We start from the raw sequence: 18,689 nt of genomic DNA on the forward strand, positions 1-18,689 counted from the left end.
GGCCAGCAGTGCGTCCCGGGGTCTGTGTTTGGGCATTAGAGCAGGGTGACTGATAGTGTTGGTACACTGGCTACGAAGGCGCTGATCCTATCACCCCCCCCCCACCACCACCACCCCTCTCATCATCACACACGTTGCTCCTCTCAGACCAAAGCTGCACTTTACGCACAGAGGAGTGTGGCTGCCATGCGATTGATGGCGCTGTCTCACTGCTCTTGCCCGGACTGCAGAGCTCCAGCTGGTGCGCCTGCAGGAAAAAAAAAAGCCCGTGCTGCATGCAGCTTGACAACTTGTCAACATGCAACCTACTTACTACTACTACCCTGTGCGCGCGACTGTGAGCGTTGTGAGCGTGCGTAATTGCGCGTTTGGTTCTTTTTTTGGCACAAGTCAGACAAAAATACTCACTTTTTTAGCGCTTACTAAAAGAAAAGTGCTTTGAGTTCAGTCCAAAGTTTCAAGAGTCGCTTGAAAGAAAAAAAAATTCAAATCAAACCATGTGCCATGCTCTTGAAATACGATTCGAGGCTACTCACCAGACCAGCTCAACCAGCGCTGGCTGTCGTTCCCAAACTTCCCTTCACATAAATCCTGTTAGTTTTTTTTTCTTCTTTTTTTCTAAATCTCGTTTGCGAGGATCTCTTAGATGAGGCGGGAGGGAGCTTCTGCTGATGGCAATCCGCTACTTTTCTCCTCTTCAGCTTATTCTCACAGTTTCATTGCCTTCAGCTCCGATATGCTCGGAGGCATCACACATGGTGGCTTATTGCAAGAGAAAAGAAAAGAAAAAAGCTATGGGCTATGGTTTGCCTCGCTGTTCCACTCCACAACGGTTCAGGTGCCGGCATGCTGCTGATGCCTTCAGGTGATATCGGGAAAAATCGCAATCTTATAGAAGAGCGCACGAGAAGAGAAATGACTGGCGATTTTCTTGCCTGCTGCTCTCCCCTTCGGAAAAGTAGCGGTACGAGCTAGACAAGAGGGGGGTGGGGGGATCACACACCAACAACAGCTGACGGTGAAAGTGATGTCTGTGTGATTCTCAGTTTGTTTGTTTTGGGCTCTGTGCTTATCTAGTTATTAGTTACGCACATAAATCCAACTTAGCTTAATGATTTAATTCAAATTGTCTGTTGCAGATTTCGTGCTCGAGCACAGTTCCTGACAATAAAAAACAAACAAACATAGCATTTGAAGCATTTCCTCTGCGACAAATGCACTCTGAATTTGTTGGAGAGTTTTTCCAGTAAGGACATCAGCTCTCCGCGAGGGCACCCGGGACCTGACCTTGCCACCTTCAGCTCTGACGTCATGGACTCCTCTCCCATTCAGTGCATGCACAGCGGAGCGTTGCCGTGTTTATTCTGTCCACAGTGTGAGCGTCCACCTTCTCAGCTCGTCCTGTTTATTAATTGTGTTCTCGTGACCTTCGCGAAAACGCGTTTAAAACGAGGCAAATGTCTCTGAACATGTGGTTAACAACTGAACTCGACACCATGCTGTGAAGTGGCTGCCAAAAAAAATAAATAAAAAAAATGCCCGAGCAGAGAGCGGTCCAGCATGAGAATCTCTGCCTAATGTCCATTCAGCACCGGCTCATTAAAGTCGCATATGCCCACAGGCTGAGTAAACGAATGAGACCTATGGGCCTAGTGTGTGTCTGCGAGTGTACAGAGAGAGAGAGAGAGAGAGAGAAAATGGGGGGAAAAAAGATTGAGATTTCTCCCCAAAGAGCAAGTGTCATCTGACTTCCCTCTGCTTGTCTTTCCTCTTTCTCTCCATCGGTTTTGTCTGAGACAATGTTGTGAAACAGCCCCAGCTCTTTTAGCCTCCCCTCTCATCTGCCTGTAAAGCTTTAATTGAATTCAGGTCAGGTGATGTCCAGGCCTGGTTCCTCTGCTTTGATCTCACAAAACTGTTTGCAGTCCGGCTTGCTTGGGGGCAGGTATTCGTGCCTTATAGACCTTATAGATGCAGTGTTAGCACTGGTGGAGATCTCTAACCCTTAACCCTAACAAAATAACAAACACATAGAGACTTTTAGATAAACTGGAACTCAGTAGGCATGTAGGGTGGGGATTGTGCCTCTCCAGACACACATACATCTTTGCTAACATAAGCAGAGCGAGGCGTTATGGGTAACTGGACGGTACAGATAGTATGCAGCAGAGGACACGCGCACCTGTGCTTCAAGGAAGTTGATCCGATTGTTCAGGTATTAGGAGCCTTGGGAAGTAAAAAAGGAGACAAATGCGAATGTAAACATACGAGTGTTTGAAAAAACAGCCACACAAAATGATGCACAGCCCACACAAGTAAGCACATGAGTAGGCTAATGCAGGGAATTAACTTTTAAAACTGAGCAGATTATAGATTCAAGTTTTTTTTAAAGGGTTGTTATCTCTGTAGCTGAAAGCTCTGTACAGCAGAGGTATGTTGTTTATTCTTAGCTAACTATAGGTTTGACACATTCAGGAATGGGCTGCTGAAATCCCAAAATCCACACTTCCTCTCAAGGCCACTTGAGGAACCAGTTTCAGAGAATTAATCTCCAACAATCTTCGTGATAAAATGCAAAAACAAAAATGTTTACAGTGTGGTACATATAAAGGTTTTGTCCTCTTTAGCCAATTTTCCTGTTCATGCAAACTATAGGACATTATTATGATTTATGACCAATTTATGTTGTATTAGATAGTATAGTATCCTAAACTGTGTCATAAATAGTGTGTCCTAAAATGTTTGCTTCCATTCATCCATCTCGTTTTTATCCAATTTATGTTCCAATTCAGGCTTATAACAACTTTCAGAATTTTAACATGACACAAATATAAAAAGTGAACGTATCAATTTTTAAGTACTTAAAAATGACACGGCCTAATAAAGCTAATCTGATAAAATACACCAAAAACAGTCCTAGCTTTAAAGTACACAAAGCATTTCAGGAATGACACTGCACTTTTGTTCTTTCTTTCTTTGCCACTCTGCATACAGTATGAAAGCTTGATGAGTGACTCGTGCCTCTGCATCCTGTGCCCTACCGGCATGAAAGTCACAGTCTTCTGTCTCAATGCCTCATTATGACAGATTTCACCAAATTCCACATATTTTCTCCAGTGTAGCACACTGCAGGCTCCATTTCCTTTTAAAACCACACTAATCTGCCACAGATTCTCCCCGTGTCTCAGAGAGGAGCTAGGAGCAGGCGCACTCTAGCTTGCTGAGCGAGTTACTTCTTCTTTTCCTGTGACTAATGTCCTAAGCTGTGGTTCCCTGCAACTTGAAACTGGATCGAGATCAGGAAGAGATACAGATGATTTGTAGTGCGCCTGCAGCAATAGAGCACCCAGGTATCTGTTTCTCTTGCCACCCAATCGGTGTAGAATCTCGATCCTGAGGCGCAGCTTAACTGTAAAACAGATTAGAATAATTCAATATCAATCCTGCCAGAGTGTTCTAAAGTAAAGGCACTGACCCTCCCACAGCTGGTGCCGGTGTACTTAAGATGACCCTCTGTGCAACAAGAGACTGCATTATTAATGCACAAAGAGCAGCAACTCCCCTATTAAGCTTTACTGTGTTACACTGTGATGTAAGGAGTTTAAAAAGTAATACATGAGATATGAGGGGAAATAGTAATAATAAACAATTGACATTTCCCCTGAAGCGAGAGACAAACGGCTTTGGTCTGAAAATAAAGTCTTCTGCTGCCTCAAGCAAAGCAGGAGATTATCTCAGCAAAGCCCACTGGTTGTAGAAGCTTCCTTAATAACCTAAAATGACACAAGAATACACTGCGCTATTTCTGGGGCAACCTGTTTGGGGAGTTAACATTACTGCATTATTTATTGGCGTCGTTGCTTCAGGAGAACATGCAAGTGAAAAATAAAATGGAAAGTGTGAAATAGATTAGTGTGCCTCTTTCCTCATGCATGGCTACCAGGAAGAGCTGTACCGTGTCCTTGGGGAAATCAACAGGCGGGCTTTTCCTGCTTATAAACTTCAGACTGTGTTGCACTTTGCAGCTTTTTGTTATCCACTGGGTCATAATCCAAAGAAGATGGTCATTCCTTGAGTTGTCACCAGGTGGATCATATTCCATGCGTATTGTAAACAGGCTATCTGCCATATCTGCACTGAGAACATAGCTGAAAGCCAGAGCGATGCTGATGGTTGGGTTGGGTTGGGATGGTTTTGCCTTCTGTCTGATGTGACTGATTTGCTATAAATCCTCACAGAACACAATAAACCACTCCTATGATTCAGACTGAGTTTTAAAATAACTGTATTTCATATCAAAACAATATGTAATTTTAATGAATAACAACTGTAAATATCTTAATAATGTTATTTTGTTAAAATATATCTTTGGTTTGTAATGGAAGAAATGTACATTGAAAATTTTCCATGAGTGTCATTAGCGTAGCTTAGCATAAAGACCTGAGGAGTATACTATGAATGAAATTCAGCACAACTGGGCTTTCACTGCATTAGCTGGCTCGAGAAAACTGTCTGAGGTAAGTCAGAGGTAACACTTTTCATGCTGGTAGTTATCAATTTTTTTTTTTTGCTTTGCTGGGGTTTCGGCTTCAGCCTCTGTGCAGACTCAGAAAAAGCATCACAAAATGATCCCTACGAGTACCACCAACTCCAACTGGAGACAATTTCAGAAAAGCATAATAAAATGTTGAAAAATCCATAAACAACCAAAAATTTTTAGAGTGAAAAGCAACACTGTTGCGAATAAAACAAGCAAACAATACTGCAGAAAACAATTAATTTTAGGATTTAGCGTACCATGCAGTAAAACAAGCATAATACGTGAAATTAGCGAAAATGTGGTGATTCCAGCTTTAAACAGAAACTCTGAACATAACCTGCTCCCACCTAGGTTATAAATTCGGCATGAGTCACCATGATGATTTAGCCTGGATGAACGAGAATCAGTTTTGTGATACAGCTAATCCTAACTTTATACTCAAAAAAGCAAATCCATTAATCTGAGTTTGTATTATACCCCTCAGAAAGATGGAAAGAGCAAGTCTGGCTTTCTGAAAACACGTCAATTAGCTTGCAAGGACCTTTACAGCTTTCTTAAGTAACGGGCTCTAGGTTTTTGTATAAAAAACAAAAATGCTGTTGTGGTTTTACAGGTGGTTATGAGTCTTTACATTCTTAACCAACTCACCACAAGAGAATAAATAAAAGTGCTTTCAAAAATATTTTCTTACATTTTTGTCATACTATCAGTCTGCTTCCAAACACCTATTTTCATTAAAGGTGCTTTAAGAAGCTGTTATTTTCAGAGAGAGACAGTCATACCTTTATGCTAAGCTAAGATAAGCTAAGCTAATTGGCTACAGTAATATCAGATTTTAAAGAAAGCTATTCATAACAGAAAGCTAATTAAAAGTGCAAATGATATTTCAAATGGTCACTTTGAGTCTATCAGAAGAAACAATCCATTGTTTGGTGAGTTTAATCATTAAGCTGCATTTAGATGCACTAAAACATCTTTTTTTTTCTACTGAAAACACCTCACCTCCTCTCCTCCAGAGGGGCCGAGCTTGAGTGTGCTGATTGACCGACTATAGTACAGATGGCTTTGAAGATAATATCTTTGAAGGGTACTAAACAAGGCAGTGAATTGGTGGAGCGGGGGCTGAAGTAGGGTCTTGCGATACAGTCAGTAAAATAATCTGTAAACGCAGGATACCGCGCGGGTTCTGCGGCGCACACGTTATTTATCACACAGACAAGCTGCACAGTAAGAAACGGAAGTTGGTCGAAGTACGTCTGAAGCAGATGTCCTCCTTCAAGGCGCCAGGTCTTTGATGTGGTGTAACACGTAAAAGCAGCGAGGGATAAACAAACTGAACACAACTCACTGATATTTTTGATGTACTGCATTCCACCAGTCAGGTTTTTTTTGCCCCCCTTTCCTCACTAAATCCTAATCCCACAGAAATTGTGTCGGGATTATACACAAAAGGCGCATTTTGGACATGGATTTGCATGGATGGATTAGTAAGGCCTTGTAATGGAGGCTCGTGTTGGTAGAGAAACCTCCGTCTTCGTGTTGCTGTTGCACATTAAAACGATGCGGGGCTCCGCTTTATGTTAACACACATTACTCATCTCCTGCCCTGGGAGACCAGATAATTTCTCATTGCTGTAAAAGTTGGGAGTTTGTATGTATCAGCGAGAAGCAGATGCCCAAGTCAGAAATATTCGGCTTCACGAGGACAGTTTCACACGTCAACAAGCCACTCAAAACAACAGACACCAAATGTTATGTGTTCATTTGTAGCTAAGGGCTTTCAGACAGTGATACAGAGGATTGGGAGTGCTTTGAACCCCTGAGGATGATGCTGCCTTTTACTGTCACTCAGCCCCCATTTTCTCTTGAACAAGCTGGTGTTCATAAAATAGAAAATTGCAAATAAAACAAAACCATTAAGTGCTTACTGTATTCATTTAGGCACCACAAGACACCGGCAGTCATGTATTATGTATTTACATACAAATTTGCTTATCTAATAAGAGCCATATCGTGTCTCAGATTTATACAGCTTAGGAAATGCTCTAAGGTCCTCATGCTGCTTTATAATCCCACGTTTTGGGGGATGTCAAACCACTACCGGGAGCAAATAAAAGGACCGTATTTAACAATATAACGACCAAAGTTTCTCCCGTTCTCGTTTCTCCCATCTTGTGTACCAAACAGAGAACATTTGTGTGACTAAGTGCTGGAATAATGTGTGTATGCCTTGGCACAGTCAGAGCCAAAAATCTGTGCCTGGTCTATGCCTGCAGACACTATTTTGAGTAATCACATCTGTGGCAAACAGGCAACCCACCATGTTCAGACCGTATCCTTTTTCGCAGTGGGTACAAATTAAACGTGTAATTACAGGTTTTGTTGCTAAAATCTGTGAATCACCAGTTCCTTGTTGCATATAACCCAAAACTGCGGGTCACTTTTACACTTTCAAACTATTCAGTTGGGAAAGACATTTTAGGAATGGTACATCCACCTAAAATATGCCCAGAATGTGGCATGCGGTTTGGAATGAAGCCTTTCGGGCTCCTGCTGGGATTTTGGAAGGTGATGTCGGCACCCAAGATCTATTGTTACCTTAGCAAGTGTTAGCATTTGTTAAACATAGCTACAATTGTAATGAAAAAAATGGAGACAGCTAGCTAGTAAACAATTATCACCTATCAAGGGTACATTGGAGTAGCCTGTGTTTGTCCTATATATAATATAATACAAAATTATTTAACCACTTATCATTTATTTGTATTTTCCTTCCAAAGAGTCAGACTTTAGTGTAATTAAATTCAACCAGCCTTGAGCAACATTTCTCCAAGTTTTCCTTAAGAAACAAGAAAATAATCCACAAAGACCAGACACAGGACCTGAGCGAGGCATTTAGCCCTTCAGCTGAAGTCTCATTAGAAATGGAAGGGTGGAGTCGTAGAGCCAGAACATTAAGGAAATGGGACAGGCCTAAAAAAAACTATCTGTGGCTAAGAATCTGAAAGTCATGTTGTTAAGAAAAATAAAGACTCCTGTAGAGCACAGACTTGACACTGGACATGATCAACTGGCAGTTCAAGCCTCATCAGAAATGGTCTCAGTGGAAAGTTGGCTGTCAAAAAATGATTCTTAAGCAAGGAAACTGGGAAAAAAGGCTGAGGTATGCATAATTACACAAGAACTGGACAGAAAATCAGCAGCAACAGGTCTGATGGAGTGATGAATCCAAATTTGAACGTTTTTGTTCCAAAGTGTCATTAGTAAGTCTGGATTCAATCAAGAGAGAGGTACAACAGTGAGTTTGTACAGCCATCTGTAAAACACTGCGGGGGGTCTGTCACGTGTGATGTTGGGGATCTTGTCGGAATTAATCAAATCATAAATATAGAATACTGTCAGTACTGACAGACTTTGATCCACTATGTAAAACCATTTGGAAAGTATCTGTGTGGCAACAACTTCATTAATAATTCCAATTCCCTGGATAGAAAAAAACACAATCAGTCGTGGGTTGGCCTCCCCAGAGCTTGAACCTCAAGATTATTGAAGCAGTGTGGGATCATCTTTGACAGAGAACAGAACAAATAAAGGCAGCCTGCATCCAAAGAAGAGCTTTGAATGTCTTTCAAGAAGCAGTTAGTCTCTTTGTCTCATCAGACTTTAAAAGCTGTTTTTCTCCCCAACGAAGGCCAGTGAGCCAGTGGCACATGTGGTGATGTGCTGTAAGTGGATTAGCTGGAAACTAATTGGGATTGAGCATATACGCCTGCTGAACAAGACTTTAATGAGACACCAGCGCTGAAGGAGTCACCTGGTGAGTGACCAAGTACGGTTAGTGAGTTAAGGAGAGACTCAGAGAAGGGCCCTCCAGCTCATGGGCATCACTAAACGAGGGACCGCCGCCTCACTTGACTTACTGGTGATTCTCAGCTTACTGCTTAACACTGCTTATGCAGATAGGAAGTGAACGAGTTAGAGAGCAAATCATCATGAATCTGCCCGCCAAAAAGAATAATTCTCCCCGCTGCTGGCCTGAAATCAACCAGCCATTTTTGATAAATGTTTCATGGGCAAATCTGTTCCCATTATCATTCTGCATGCGAGATCGGGGATTAGACAGGTGTGGCAGCAGTAGCTAAGTGGGGCTGGGTTAAGCGAACCATCATGGTTATTCAGTTATTTTTACATTAACTTGTGGTTGGTTTTTGATTTCCACAGAGGCAAAATGCTATTTCATGCTTGCTTCTCCTGCTCCCCAGAATTACAAACATTCAGGGGACATGAAAGATGTATTCTCACGGTGTATTATGTGCTTGAAACTGACAGTGTGAGATTGACATCAGTTCTGCCTGTCCTCACTGACTCACAGGAGGAAAATTGTAAAGTGCTTCTGTGGCAAATATTCTGCCCTTAGGGTATGTATGGAGAGTTAGCCCTAGCTGTGCTGTTATTATAATAAGGCAATATGTTCCTCTGTGTGTGTGTGTGTGTGTGGGTTGCTTTAAAAGGATAACACTTTATATGAATCAGCTCCTCAGTTTGTTCTAATTGGGATACATTTCTGTGTTTAAGTCCCCTCTGCAAGGCCATGAGATTAAAATCAGTGCCAGACCAGAGATGCAAAGCTGTGGAGAACGAGGCAGAGAGTGGCATTCATCAATGTTTGATGGGCTTCTATCTATCTTAGTGGCAGTTTGGCGATCTCACGCGGCACAGAGAGATCGGGAAGAGGCAAATGTGCACAGTCGAAGCGCAACACAGAGGCTCATTATCACATCCCGTTCCATCTAAATCAATATTCCATATGTAGTAAACATTTAAAAGAATAAAAAGACCTGCAAAGAATAAATCAATCTATTTTCATAAATGTCTTTGTCGCTGTGGAAGCAGCTGTCTGCTCCTCTGTGAGTGAAAGCCCTTTTTTTGCTGTCTGTCATTCAATTAAATATAATGGGGCAAAATGTGCCTGCTTGCAGTGCTCAGGGTTATTTTTGAGACATCAGTTTCCACCCTCTGGCCCTTCGAAGAATGACTTCACATGCAAGACTTGCTGACATTTTGACACTTGTTGCAGAAATGACTTGTCGCTTTTAAAGTCCAGTTTTAATCTGAAGCTCTTGATTTGTTGGTAAAACAAATAGAATTTTAAAGCCTGGAAAATAATGAAGTTTGACTTTTTCAAATGCAGACATTCTTTGAGTCATAATATGATGATGAAAACCAATATCCTTAACATCGCTGAAATGCACAATCATATATGAAGATATACGGTGGCCCTCCCACGGCTTGTATCAGGATTATGCTCAGATCCAGCTGACGGGGACAGCTGCTCACATGTGGCGTGACAATGTGTCTTATGTCAAACACATAATAAAACTCAGGATCTGTGATAGCTAATGCATCTTTGTGAACAGATGCTTCGCAGTCAAGTTGATTCGGTTGCCATCATTTTGGCAGTGAAAGTCTGAAAATGAAAATTTAGAAACAAGGACAAGTACCAAACCGATGTGTGATAGAGAGAGATACTTGGAAATCGTATTATCTTCTTATTTGAAGCAATAATTGACAGAATAATCATGCCAAAAGTTAAAATAAGTAATAGAAGCCCAAGGTAATTGAATCATAGTTCTTGATGCTTTGTATACAAGGAGTTTGTACACACTGATTTCCCATTATAAGAACACTTAACCAGACTGGGAAGTGAGGCTTTCTTCTGCTGCATGCTAGGTTTTTTTATTAGATTTATTCAGGCAGTTGTAAACCATTCGCTTAGTTTGTTCAGAACTGCCAGCAAAGCATAGTTAAATTCTGGCAGGAATTTTGCAGTGTTTAATAAATAAAATCCTGCAGTGGGAGCTGTTTATTGAAAGTCCCCAAACTTGGAATTTTTTCACAAATCCCAACCTGTGGAGTTCCCGGTGTTTGACCGGCATGTTTTAACTGTTTTTGCCATCCCGGACTCTGTGCAGGTCACATGACTGAAAAGTATGTATATGAGACAGGATCACCAATCGCATTTTAGTACAAAGACTGAGCAAGACCTGAGGGCGTCTGCCGAATAGAAGATACAGCGTAACTCTGGGTACCTTAACATGCCTATTGAACAATTTCGCACTCATGAATTATTTATGTTTTTGAGCTCCACTTCCGAAAAGAAAAGACAAGATGAAAGAGAGAAGCAGGCAGGGGGATAGATAGATGCCATATAGATAGATAAAAGATGCTGACAGGTTTTTTTTTTTGAGGGGGAACTTTCAGACCCCCCTCAACTATTTATTTATTTTATTTTATTTTATGAAAGCCTGACCCGATCACCAAAGGGACTATAAAGAATTATAGACTTAAAAAAGCTTCACATGGAGACTGCTGAAAGTACATCCAACCCCCTTCTGGCTGCCTTCCCTCTGACTGCAGTTATTAGCTATTTAACAGACATTAGACTGGCCCTCGTTAGCTAATGACCTGCCACACACGGCTCTGCTGCTGATTCAGCACAGATGTCCAGCCAAAGCCAAGCTAAAGTGCTGTGCCACACATAACACAGCTCTGTGCGTGAACAAACTTCCAGCGCTGAAATAATACCGAGCTAACACAATTACATGGATTGTCTGTCTTTGTGCGTGCAAAACTGAAAAGTTCACAGTCTGTTTTTTGCTTATCTAATAACAATCACCTCTCATGTGCATGACCTTTTCTGAGAAGCGGGATCAATACGGCTTGCCATGATGCTGCAAGCAAACCACTGTTTACTTTACCTTAGCGTATCTTTCAGTCATTTAAAAAGGTCAACGGACTCTGTTATTCTGATGGGGCGAGAACCCTGCCCTTTCCTTTTTGGATTGATCTGAAGGGTTCCCGCAAAATGGACTATACTCGCTCCTGCTATCCATCTTCTCTCTGTCGTTCTGTATGGAAGGCCATGTAGCCGTGTGCGTGCGCGGGCACGCGTGTTTGTACGCATGGACAAGAGAGTTTGTACAAAGTCTGTGTGCGCAGGATTTTGGTACAGTTCATGTACTGAAACACTCTTCAAAGAGATAGGTCAAAACAGTGTTTTATCATCAAGCAGGTTTGGCTCCCCTTTGAAGGTCTAACGAATTTTTCTTCCAGTCGGGGCCCTCTTTGAGTTTGTGTGCAAAACATTACAGAGGCAGTTGTTGTGGGGGAAGTGGCAACAGCGGCAGCTATTGAAGTTTGGGAAGAATGAAGGCTGAGGATTAGGGCGTTCAAACATTGCTGTCCTGTGTGAGCCTTGATATGACTGCACCTGGGAACAGGCTGTTCTGCGCTGTTTCTCCTGAGTCCAGGAGCTGTAGCCTACTGTGAGTCCACAAAGTCTCATTAGAATAGGAGAAATGAAGCTAAACTGCAAAATGTACAAGAAACCGTTATTACAATAGTTTCATGAATTAATTAAAAAGAAAAAAAAAATATATCTGCAGCTTGAGAAACTTTGTAACTTCTGTTTTTCTGTACTGTTTAAATAATGTATGTGTGCCATAAAATGTGGTCTGAGCACTTTCACTTCAATGAACACGGTGAGTTATTACTGTCTGTGCAAATGAGACAAAGTAACTATCCTCTGAGGTAAAAACTTTTCCAAACTTTACTCGGAGTCAGGTGTGCCAATTAAAGAGATGAAACTGTGAGGTGGGTGTAAACCATACCTTGATCACAGGTCAGTTTCACAGGTGTCATGCCTTCCTGTCTTTGTATATGCAGGGTCTGAGCATTGCTAATTTTGTCCTCAGAGTGGATGTGGGGCTCTGTGCAAGTGCACCATGCTAGAAAATAGGAAACACGACTTGGTCTCAGGTTTGAAGCATTATAGAGAAGCTGAAAGCTAGAAAAACTCAAAATCATTTCTAGAGCCCTGGGTTTTGTCCATAATATGACAAATTGTTTACAAATGTAGTAAAATTAGGGGTATTGTTACTCCCTCTAGGAGCTGGCACCCTGCAGAGTTCACTCTAGGAGCACAACATGCAGTCTTTGAAGAGACAAACAGAAAAACCCAAAGTCCTGTCAAATGCACAAAACCTGCAGAAATCTCTCTACTTAGCAAAACATTTGTGTTGTGTGCATGTGTTCACTGTGAGAAGAAGATACCATGATGGAAACCATTGGTCTCAGAGCAACATACAAACAAACATTGGTCCATCGGATTTTTGAAACAATATTCTGTGAAAAAAATGTTTGGAAGAGACTGTTTACATTACCTATGCAATTAGTCTTGGTGACCCAAGTCACATTTTAATGTCCATTTACTCCACCAAGCATGTGTGAAATTGTCACTGCTCTTCTTACCAGCAAATGGGAAGAAGAGCTTTAAACCTTGACCTTAAATTGAGATTTAATGTCAAGACATCCCAGCAATATTGATGAGCTAATACGGTTTTGTAGGAAAAAAACGGTCCTCAATTTCTCCTAATCATCATTCAAGTCTCACAAGGAGCTACAGGAAACATCTGGAGGTTGTTGCTTATATAGATGGAAATCAGACTGCATACTATGAGTAATCGAGGCAGACGGGAAAATTCCTTAGGGTTTTCAAACTTTTTCTTTCAACTATATGTATAGAATGTATTACTGAAATCATCAGTTATCCTTACTTTGTACCACTCTGCTCCACTTTCAGATTTCTTGCAAGATGCAGCGCTGTTGTGAAATCATGTTAGGATTGGAAAAAGTGATTCATTTTTTTTTTAGGGGGAAAAATAACATTATAAGAAATTATGCTCATTTTGTGAAATTGCCAGAGTTCAGCCTGCTCTTTGTAATATCAAGAAGCTGAGAAGATATTATAAAAAATCAAGCTGTTAAATGTGCTTTTCACATCATTTCAGCATCTTAATATAGATGTTTAATAGAGCAAATTTAATAATTGATAATATAAGCATAAACGCCTGCTTCTATTCAGTCAATTACTAATTCACTATATATCACTGGACATTATCAGGCATTGCTTAGCAACCATTGTTCTTCACACATCTGTAAAGGATACAAAATTTATGCAGAATCTTGGTTGTTTCACTAAGAAGCATTCAGTGATTCAATGTTTACACCTAACATTGTCTTAGCTGTGACTCCATGTAGCAATCTAGAGAAGTCCCTTTCTCAAACAAAGGCTAACTACTTAATTTAGCCAAAGCCCAGTTCATTCCTTGTACTGTAATGAATCATTCAAACATAAAAATGCACCTAACTCAAGGGAGGAACCAGTGTTGTGTCTACGCATAACAGACAAATTAGCAAAGAAACAAATTCAAATTGTAGCTTTAGGCACTTTTTTTGTACTAGCAGCTCATCAAAAAAAAACTCATTTCCCCAATTTCTTTAGTGTAATCTACAAAAATCAAAAGGACAAAGATAGTTTGACAACAAAGAAATAGTATTTTGCACCAATAAGATGATTCACAAAGAGCTTGGCATCTTTTGGCATGGTATACGGGGGTGTCCTTAAAAAATTTGAGGAAACTGGATAAGTGGAGGCAAAAAGTAGAAGTAAAAAACTACAACAGGTGAACATAATCTAATATCTCTAAGAAATAGGAAAAAAATCAAAGCAAAAACAAATACACTGGAGCTGCATGTGGCCTTTCAATTGATCCATTAAGGAAGGGAAACTGGGAGAAGAGGCTGAGGAATGCTAGACTACATAAGAATTGGACTGAAAATCGGTTGCAACAGGTTCTATTGAGTGAGAATTATTCCTGAAAACTGAATTGAAAAAATTCAAGGACAGCTTTCCTAAGAGAGTTCAGGCTGTGTTGACGAATAATATATGCTGTATTTCCATGTATGTTTGCACGTTTCCCATTTTCATAGCAAACTATAAAAAATGAAGGGTGGCTCAAGACTTTCGCACAGTGCTATAATGAAGTTAAAAATATCTTTCACATACAAATAATTAGTGAACCTCTTCATTCAATCACACATGAAGATCGTACTTTGATACAAGTTGTTGTTGGTGTGGTTAAAATGTAAACAAACTCACTTTTGTCCTCCATTGATAAGCTTCAGGGATGTTCCTTGGGAAATGAAAAAGCCATGTTCACTATATTCTAAAATCGCATCAGACTCACAGGAAGTGCACTCATAGCTACAACAAAGAGATGTTGCCCTCTGAGATAGCGAAATTCAATATTTTCATTAGGGATCAGATATTCATAAATTATGATCAGTGAGAATCACATCTGAGAGGGGAAATGATAAAGTAACAAAAGCAGAGTTGACTGACTGCTGTGACTAATCTTAAGGAAAGCTTTCATCTACTATTTTAAACTTGCAGTACATTTCAGGTGAATAAATTCAGGAAAGGGAAAAACACAACTTTTATATATCATCTGTTTTGGAGACAAAAGATGATCTGGTAGTTTGTCCATTTTCCACCCCAAAGTGTTTCTCTATTAACATCGTTTGCCAAATTTTCTATAAGATATGTAATTATATAGTATATACAGTTAGATTACATATATATATTAACAAAGGCACAGATATATACATACATATGCTAAGATCGTTATGGAAAATTAAGGCTTGGTTTTACTAATTGAATGAAACCCATGGACATGGATTTTCTCTCTTGAAATGCTCTGCTAGGCCTTTACAGTGGCCACCTTCAGTTGCTGGTTGTGGATCTCTCTGCATTCAAATTTGTATTTAATATCTGCCATTGAAGATTATCCCATTTCTTCACCTTGAGAAATTCTCCAGTCGCTTTTGCAGTGTGCTTTTGATTCATTATCTGTTTGCACTGTGAAGCTCCCATCATTCTGGTACAAGTTAATCTTGCAAAGTCTTTTATATGTTTTCTGGCAAAGTCTAATCTGGTCTTCTTGTCCTTGAGTGTAGCATGTACTTTGCACCTTACTTGTAAACCCTCTATTCATAAATCCATCTGTTGATTGTGAACTTTAAAAATGATATGCACCTCCTTGACTTGCTTAAATGTTATGAAGCAGTTTTTCTTAAACACAGAAATAATTCTGCGATCATCCACTTTAGTTTACTTTTGTGGTCTTTTAGGCCTTTTGGTGTTGCTGTGCTGGAAAGTGTAATTAATTATATTTTTTAAAGAACTAGATTGTTGTTTTGGTGTTTTGCTCTTAGAGATTTTGCAATCTCTTTGATAGGTTCGACTTTGGACCTCATATCGAGACGTCTATGAAATGCTGCCAAATGCATGTTCAACACTTCAAAGTGACTTAAGAGCTTTTATCTGCTTAATTTGTCCTGGAGCAATCCACCTGCCACGAAACTGCTTGTCAATCAATTGCCCAGTTTGATCCACTGATAACAGGGACTATGTAGCAATATGACTATAATTCCTAAACAGCTCATGCAGTTTTTTTATTAGCCCCTTGAATTACAGTTCCAAGTTAAAATCCACAGACACACAGAAGTAAGATTACAAACATTACGCCACTGTCCAAATACTCATGAACCGGCAGTCAACTGTATAATATTCTACTTTAAGCACAAATACACAAACTAACTGAACAGGCAGTTCTCCAATGAGTCAGTGAGTCTACATGCTTAGTCTCTGAGGATAACTGATGAAGTGCTGCTGTATTTGTGGATTTAACTGTTTTATATGACTCTCTGTAATGTTCCCTGTATCAAAATGCCGTTACAGTCGGTTCCCTGCAGAGCAAGGCCACTTCGTATTTCTGTCAAGGTTAAAAAACACTTTTCTTTTCCTCCTTCTTCTCCTTCCTTTCTTACCAGCTGGAAATAACAAGGAGAATATTCCATCACTTGTCTCATTTTCTTGGTATGCTCCGCAATCTTCACAGACAGGAAAATGCCAATAGGAGAATATTGAACCAGATAACGCACTATGACAGTGTTGCTTTAGTGAGGTGTCAGTGACATTACAGAGGATTGCTCCTGAAAGTGGAAAATCCAATCAGGCTGTGACTCTCCACGGAGCTAAAGGCCCACAGACTACAGAATGATTCTTTCAAATTCTTTGATCAGTCCGAGTTATCTCCCAACTCCTCTGGGACTGAAGACAAACTGAGGAGATCCGAACCTAAAAGAGGGAGACAAGAAGTCGTCTTTATACTGGGATAATGGGGTGCACACATAATGTAGTGCGGTCCAGAATCATTGCAGTTATATATGTTGTATTAAACTGTCAGAATTAATGAATGGATTTTATTTCACCCACACAGTCATTAGTACACAATGCAATAACGTCTATGTGCTCAGCCTAAAGGAATAATAATCTTAAAATAATGTGTGCAGCATGTGAATCTTAATCTCTTTGCAAAAAGCATGGAAAATCATCAGAAGGAAGTAAAATATTGATAAAGAATAATATGACTATTTTATCATAAGCAGTAAAGAAATCATGAAAATTGCTCCAGCTTTTCAAAGTCAGTGAAATTAAAGTGAATATTCCCTTCTTTCATTTCATCACATTTCATCACAGCCTGACAATATAAAGTAAACCGGGCACCAGTGACTAACGAGCCCGTGGACATGGCTGATACCGGAGAATCAAAAATGCATTAGATAGGACAGAAATATTTTACGCAACTCCGGGGATGACCCGGAACAATATTATCATCATCATTTTGTTCCAGCCTGAAAACTGCCCCTGGCTAGAGAGACATACAGTCCAGCCTTCAACCTCTTAACATCCCCGGCATATTTATGTCTTCAGTTTTTTCTAAAGACTAGAGACATAGCTGGGTCTCATTCACCAAGGCATGTCACATGATCACGGGCTTTGGCGCATAAAGTATATTTATACATTTATTCATTTCGCAGATGCTGATGTTGTGACCCATAAGTCAAATGGAGGGGAACGCTTCTGTGATGACATCTGGGCACGATGCTTGGCCATATGGTATTATGTTTCTTTGGGTTCCTTATACAAAAACAGCACATTTAAATGCTACACGTAGTTGGTGTCTCTGGGACTATTTAATAAAATGCATTAATAAAGGACTGGTAATCTCACTCATTCCCAACTGCACACACCCAGATGTTTTTCATTGCTAAACGGACTCAAATGACATCGCTTAAATCATTCTCAGATTTTGCCTGGTGGTTCCCTCCGGAGCCACAATAAATTTGATATGTTTATTTATTTATTTTCACATTTGCACTGTGAAGTGCAAACTCAGCAGATTACCTATGGTGGGAGGGTAATTAATTTTTATTTGATAGGAGCAGACGCAGTATGAATTGATAACTGCACATCAAATGCAGTTCTGAAGGAAATAAATGACGTAGTATTAATTCTAATTTTTCGTGTTTTTCCACCTTAAAGGGCCTTTAAGATAAAACAGTTCAGGTTCACATTTCTCAGCCATGACAGTTGGACAACCTGCTTAAACTTTAGTTCGATTACGTACTTTTATAACATTTCTAACTGATGGTCATCCATCTCTGCAAAGCAGATATATAATTAGCTGAAATTATGACACATCTTTTTTTTTTATATCTAATGTCAGTTAAAAACCCCACTTTATACCTAAATATTTGACCTCAGAAAGTTGATTAATTGGCTCACTGTTGATCAAATGATGTGGACACATTTAGAAGGAAAATATAGAAACGTGTTTTTAACCGACAACCACTGTCACTGCTAATCAAGGTTGGTTTAACATCTGGTTAATACTGAATAATAAAAACTCCACTTGTTTCTTCAGAAATATTTTAATGTAAAGTTAAACTGTCAAGAGCAACATTCAGTATGGAAAAGAAGAATATTATAGCGTTAACTTAAACTGTAATAACGACTTGTGCCAGATATACCTCAACTCTAACCCTATGATAGCTGGGTAGGTTTCCCGTCCTTTTGCGACCCTGAACTGGATAAGCTTCCTTGGATAAGGTTTTACTTTCAATAAAACCTTCCAAATAGAACAAGGAATTACATTTTTTTTTTTAAAAATCAAGACCATCGATACAACCTGGGGTTTGATTTAACAGGGTTTTTAAAGGACTGTAACCATATATCACTGAAACTCTCAGTAGGTTAGTATTTATGCACAATAAAAGTTCAAATGTCCAGAAACCATTAATAGGTTTGGCTTCTAGCCACATATTTGTCTACTAGCCCCCACTGTGAGAAATAATAGCACCCTAAAAGGTGAGGTCATCAGCTGTTCTATCAGCAATAAACTGT

General features: G+C 39.9%; 1 protein-coding gene across 1 annotated transcript in view; it reads right to left on the reverse strand.

The window, feature by feature from the left end:
* Positions 1-880, reverse strand: part of fat1a (FAT atypical cadherin 1a) — a 78,416-nt gene extending 77,536 nt beyond the window's left edge. Inside the window, exon 1 of the mRNA XM_039613950.1 lies at positions 537-880. The gene's annotated coding sequence lies outside the window, so the exon portion shown is untranslated. The remainder of the gene's footprint in view (positions 1-536) is intronic.
* Positions 881-18,689: the final 17,809 nt, after the last annotated feature.

This window comes from Oreochromis aureus, linkage group 6 (genome assembly GCF_013358895.1).
Source record: "Oreochromis aureus strain Israel breed Guangdong linkage group 6, ZZ_aureus, whole genome shotgun sequence".
In the NCBI taxonomy this organism is placed as follows: Eukaryota; Metazoa; Chordata; class Actinopteri; order Cichliformes; family Cichlidae; genus Oreochromis; species Oreochromis aureus.